This window comes from Parus major, chromosome 24, assembly GCF_001522545.3.
Source record: "Parus major isolate Abel chromosome 24, Parus_major1.1, whole genome shotgun sequence".
Lineage (NCBI taxonomy): Eukaryota > Metazoa > Chordata > Aves > Passeriformes > Paridae > Parus > Parus major.
The window spans coordinates 6,672,449-6,678,889 of NC_031792.1; positions in this window are offsets into that span (position 1 = coordinate 6,672,449).

The following is a 6,441-nucleotide window of genomic DNA, read 5'->3' on the forward strand; positions in this document are numbered from 1 at the left end:
CAGCAGGGATGAGCTGAGATCCCGGCCCGGTGGCTGAGGTGGATCAGCAGGGATGAGCTGAGATCCCGGCCCGGTGGCTGAGGTGGATCAGCAGCTCTGAGGTGGTGGCTGGCACTGCCGCATGTCCCGGCAGGACAGGGTAATGGGGCCCGCAGAAGCAGAAGGAGAAGCAGAAGAAACAGAAGCAGCAGCATGTCGCTCTAGTAGGAACTGCGAGAAGAATGACACAGACTCTCTAGGAGTCGATCAGGAGAATTTCTCTCTGTTTATTGCTTCAGATCTTTTTTATAGACCGATACGTGAATAGTACAGAAAAGAAACTCTTATTGGCTAGTAAATTAACACATCACCATCATTGGTCAGTGGGGCTCACCACCCCCCGACCTTCTCTTGCCAGAAAACAAGGAACAGACAAACAGCACCTGCAAGGCTGTTTTCTGTCTCTGAGGATTGCTTTAAATCCTCCCCATGATTTCCCAGGCCATTTTCTCAGGCAAGACTGAGAAAGCTATGCGGCCTGCTATTCCACAGGCACTATGCTGCCTGCTTCAGCGTTAGCATCCATAGCAGCAGATGCTGCAGCAGCAGCAGCAGCTCTGTCTGGGTAATGGTGAATTTCTTTCACCAAGCAACAGCCCCGAATGTGTCCTGCTCTGAAGCTCAAGAAACGAGCCAACCCGCAGCTGCCCCCGCCCTCCCTTTTACCTGACCCCCTTCTCCCTGAGCCCAGCCAAACTCTGTGTTCTCAAGCACCCAATAAGTACCAGCAGTCAGATTTCCCTGCAACTAATGGGGAAAAATTCTATAGGTGAGAAGGAGCAAAAGGAAGGACACCTAACCCCCAACACGGGACTTTCATTTGAGGTTGAATTTATACAGTAGTTAAAGCGCTACATAAATGAATTTACTTTTAATATGTATGTAGTGCTTGGTGAGAATTTATGTTCACAGCACTGACTCCAGCAGTGTTATCCTTGTCTTTCTGAAAAAACTGAAATCTGGTGACCCTTGGGTAAGTCTCTCAGCTAAGTCTGAGGTACAACCTCCACTGCATTCTCACCTGCTCCTAGTCCTGCACTGTATATACACCAGGGTGTAAGAGCTGAAGTCCTGCAGCAAGGCTGCAACACAGGATATTCCTCTTAAAGAGCAGTGCCATCAGTGCTCAATTCACTACCTAAAAAGCAAGTGAGAAATCAAAATTTGAGGAATAACACATTTCCCTTCATAGAGACCAGTCCTCCCAGGACAAAAAGTCCCCAGAAAAAAAGGCTTAATCTCCCAAATCTTGGTCCTTCCTTGGTGATGATCATGAGTTCTACATGCACCTAAATTCATATGATTGCAGGGTGGCAGGGAGAGAGAGATTGAGAAAAGAACCTCCAGCAAGATGTAAAGGGAATTCAATCAGTTGGAAAAAACCCAAAGGCTTTCAGCATGGAAAGGCTTTGGGGATGGTTGTTTTCACGTCTGCTATTCATAGAGGAGCAGCAGGTCACTACAGGCATGGTGACACTCACAATGGCCATGTTTAATTCAGTGCACAGGTCCATTCCTGGTGAGCACTGGTACTCATCTGCTGCCTGTGACAACACCACCAGTTTGCATCAATGCTTCAAGGCTGCAGCACTCCCTAGGATGCCTCTCCTGCTGTTAAACCCATCAGGTAGATGACATCTTACATTTACTTCCAAGAATACCATTTTACACAAGTTCTGGAGCTCTTAGTGCCCTTTTCCAGGACATCTTACTAATGAAGTACCGAGAAGCTCATCCTCACCTTTGGCTGCCAATGTTTAATCTATAAGAAATGTATCAAGTGAACATCTCTGTCCCTTATCACTTCCAAGACCATGATTGTACAAACAGTAAAGTGCATATTTATGATTGCAAAAATGTGCTCTTAAAGAGTAATGTTAAATTCATTATAAAAGGAGCAAACAGAAGTTAACAAGGAATACATCTGGTACCATTAAAGTCTCTGGGAGCAGCAACTTCAGCAAACTGGTACATTGAGATCCTGAAGAATGAGTTCAGAGAAGTGACAAAATCTTTGAAAATTCCCACCATTCTCTTGAACTCCTGAAATTAAAGTGTAAAATTAGTCTAGCCAGTGAATTGTAATCCTTTACAGCTAAACTTGATTGAAGATTTAAATGGGGGATTACATCATTCATACTAGTTCTGTGTGACAGTTATGTGCAAGGTAGAGCTTGCAGAGGTAAAGTTGAGTCAGTCTGGTTTTTAGGAGTAGAATGCAAACTGAAGTTAGACAACTTAAGAATGTGGCGGGATTAAGTAAAGAACTCCCTATTGCTTATTATTATTGGAGTATCATAATTATACTCCAATATTATTACTGCTGAACACAATTCAGCAATATAAGAAATACTAAGCAGTGCTTCTAGGAAAAATATAGAGCACAACATGTACAAATGATACCAAACTAACTGCCCCAACTCATCTGAGGCCATCCTGCCCTTCAGACAAGACTTCTACCTGTCAACAAGGCTGTGTAAGGGGCAGAAAACAATAAAAAACCATTATTAGCCAACTCAAACTTGATACAACATCCGGCTATTTAAGTGCCTCTGGGACATAGTATTTCTCCAGACCCATAAATATATCAGAATGTTGCCAGCCTGGTCTGGAATTGGACATATGTATTTTGCTGCAGCACTTCTGTGTGGAAGTCCACAGTTCCTGCAGCCTTGTGGCTCAGCCTTCCATCTATGACTTAAAATGACAACACACTGGGGACAAGATGTAGGAAGTCCAGCAGCAGTCAGATGAAGGAAACTGCTGAAGAAACTGGGTTTAAGATACACAGTGAGAACAAAGATGCTCCATAGAAAAAGGGTAACAAAAAATACAGAAGCCTTGAGAGGCAGACAGGAGCTTAAAAACAAAAAGGTGATTTCTAGGGGAATACAATGAAGTTTAGAAGAGTGAAAGATGGAGAATAACTAAGAACAGATGCATTACAAATGGGGTCATAACATAAAAACAGGGATAAATGGAATAACTGCAGACATGAGGAAAAGCAGCACAGAAATCTTTGAAAAGAAGTGACACAGTAAATGGTGGTGGACAGCAAGCTTTTATGTTTCTGCTCAGAGACTTCTTTGAAAGGGATTGGAAGGGAAGGAAGAAAATCTACCCTTCATTATACCAATAAACCCTTAACTCTTGATGGCCATTTTCCCACTGCTCTGGTTCATGCCTGAAACAGTGCCATTCATCTGACTTCTACTGAGGTGGGCAGATCTGCACAGCAGTTTGTGTTGTGTTCATCTCAAACACCACAATCCTTGTCTACAACATGTAACAGACTGTTAAGGAAACTAGCCTAGTATTAATATTCCTGTAACTGAAAACTTCAAAATAACCCTTGTGTTAGATTTGGAGATATTATGGATTTGCTGAAGCACCAGCACAGAAAGGTGCAACTGCATTGGAAAATGAAAAATGCATCAATCCAGGATGCTTAAGGGCAGCACAAGAGAGTGGCTGCTCAAGAAAGCTGCTGCACCTTCAACATTCTGCGTATGAATCTCAGCATTCAGAAAATGTGCTAAATCTATGATCACCTCTCATTTCTAAATGGGGGGCAAAACCAATGGTGAATTTAATTAGACAATTCGTTTTTCTGAAGACTATCTAAGGCAACAGCAATGTCTGAGACACAAGGAATCCATTTTGGAATGGAGTTGCACATATGTAGGATTCACTTCCCAGGAAAAGAAATTACTTCTGACATATAATTCAACAGACTAATGAGCCCACACTCAGTCTGAGGATCCCAAATGCAGAAATAGTAGAGATTAACAACTTTTTTAGCTAATACACAAGCTGGGAATTTATGCTGCTCATGTTCTCTCTCCAGATGGATCCAAGGTTTTGAGCACTGGCAGGATCTCAAGGCAGAGCAATGCCTGATGCTTCTCCAGGGAATTGAACACATTGAACCTGACACAGAGAATTCAAAAGACTGAGGGTCTAGAGGTCTACAAGTAAAGGCACAGTGAAGACACAGTGGGGAGAGAGAAGGAGAGGCTGCTTTGCAGAAAATATTTAGTGAACTCTCATCCTATTGCTTGGTGAGACCTACCTTCCTGCAATGGCATCTTGACTCCTTCATCTCTTCCAGTCCACCTGTGAAGACTAAAGTGACATTTAACCTCTGAAGATGGCAGAATCAGTCATTCATATATAAAGGCAACCAAACCTTTCCAACTTAAATAAGCTGAGCCCCACACCTGTGGTAGAGAAGCCACCTGAAAAAGCCCACGATTAAAAAGAATCCATTAACACCTGATACTGGCTCATTATAGCACTGAGATTTCTCTTGTTGTCCTTGGATGTTTCTTCCCTCAACCCTCCTCTGCTTGCCTCAGTCATTTCAGCAGTCTGAAAGGTTGTTCATTTTATAGAGGTCTTTTTTGAAAGATGAAAATTCAAATATGTTATAATTAGCTGCAGTTTCACATAAGTCAGTATTATTGCAGCTTTTATATTAGATCCTAATTTGTCCCACAAACGTATGTGTCAAATATTACAGTAGAATGACAAGTGATATCAGACATAATGGAAGGATTAAGCACTGATGCAGGATACTTGCTTGAGAATAATAATTTTAACTTCTTTTCACTCATAATTTATTTTTGTCCTCTACTGTAAAAGAAACCTGAAACTGAAAATAAAAATTGCTTGTGTTAGTGGCAAGCAACAGAAGAAATCTGATTCATGGTTTAATTCTTCATTCAGTATTCACTGGTAGATTAAAAGCCAAATCATCATAACAAAGAGCACAGCAATGAACAACACGGAATATAAAAACCTCAAGACTTGTCCCATGTAGTGGTTTTGGTTTGCTGATTTGAGTTTCCTGGCCAGTGCACCAAATAATGTGGTGGGTTTAGCACTGACTAAAATCACCAGTGCACTTACTCATTTCTTGCTGTGAGATAGGGATTAGGAGAAGGACAAAACAGGCTTAAAACTTAAAAGGTATGAAGAAAACTTTATTAACAGGACTAAAAGAATAAGAAGCATCAGAATGAAACTTTCAGAACCTTTTTCCTCCCCCTGCCTGACTTCTTTTCTTTCCCAACTGACAACATAGAGACAAAACCTGAGATTTTAAAACATTTACCAATTTTACAATAGTCTTTCATCAGTTCTTGTAGGGAGAGGAGCTTTCTCTTGCCATGCCATGGAGACTTCTCCACAAGAAACAGTTCTCCTGTGGTTTTTCATTTCCACGAATAGCAGCTGCCTGGGGAAAGATCTGCAATCATGAAACTCCTCCCATTTTCACAGCCCACCTACAGCTGTGTTTATGGGCCATGTCAAATTCTGGAATATTATTTTAAGGATGAGCTGTTCAAAAGCAAAGGTTCTCTTCATCTATCTCTACGATCATCTTTATCTCTGGGAACAGAGGTCTTCTTCTCTCCCTGGGGGCAAAGGGTCTTCATCACTCTCTCCCCTCAGTTCAAGCTTCTCATGGGATCAGTCCCCTCAGTATCAATTTTGCTTCATCATCGATACGTCTGCTCACATCTACAGTTTGAACACTCCATTGCCCCATACTTCCTCATGAATTAAAGGGGGTATTCCAGTGTGTCATAGTCCATCTCAATGGCCTACCAAAACAGCATTCAGGGTCAATTCTAGGCATCTCCTCATTCTCCTCCCGAGACTTGACTCCTTCTTCACTGACCTTGGTGTCTTCATGTTGTCTGTCTATGTGTTGTTACTATTATTAATGAAATTAGAATGTTGACAATTAGGTCCCTTGGGTTAATGGCAGCTTAATTAAAAATGAATACAATTTAGTAAATTGAATAGTAATTTGGTATAAAAGAGTACAGTTTAGTAAAAGAATATAATTTAGTAAAAAATATGTATTTATAATTTATATATATATATAATCTGCCAGTAATTAAGTATTATTAAAGTATAAGCAAATCCAACTGGGGTACAGGGAGGGCTTCCCACCCTGCCTCATGTACAAGACAAAGCACTTCAAGCTAAACTTATATACTGTATGCTTGTACATATTCATTAATATTTCACATAAGTCTCCTCCTATTTCCGATGTTTCTAACTTTACATCACTTTTTTTCACAGCACATGCCTCACTTGTTGCTAAAGGGTCTTCAGTCTTCTTTTGGTGGTCTTTTGGCAAAGGCTTCTCCTCTTCTTCGTTGTCCTTTGGATAACCTTACAGGTTTGTGTGTGCATACTGAGCCTTGTGTTATGGAAGTCTACTAATTAGTCTTATATTTACTGATTTTTAGGCCCAATGCCCAAAGTCGTTCTAATTTTGTCCATCTCAAGGCTGTTTTTGTCTCGGGACATCACTTATCTTCCAAACTACATCCTGTACCTCAATTTTAACATGTAACATCTGTAAAGGTGTGCATCTGTCTTGTA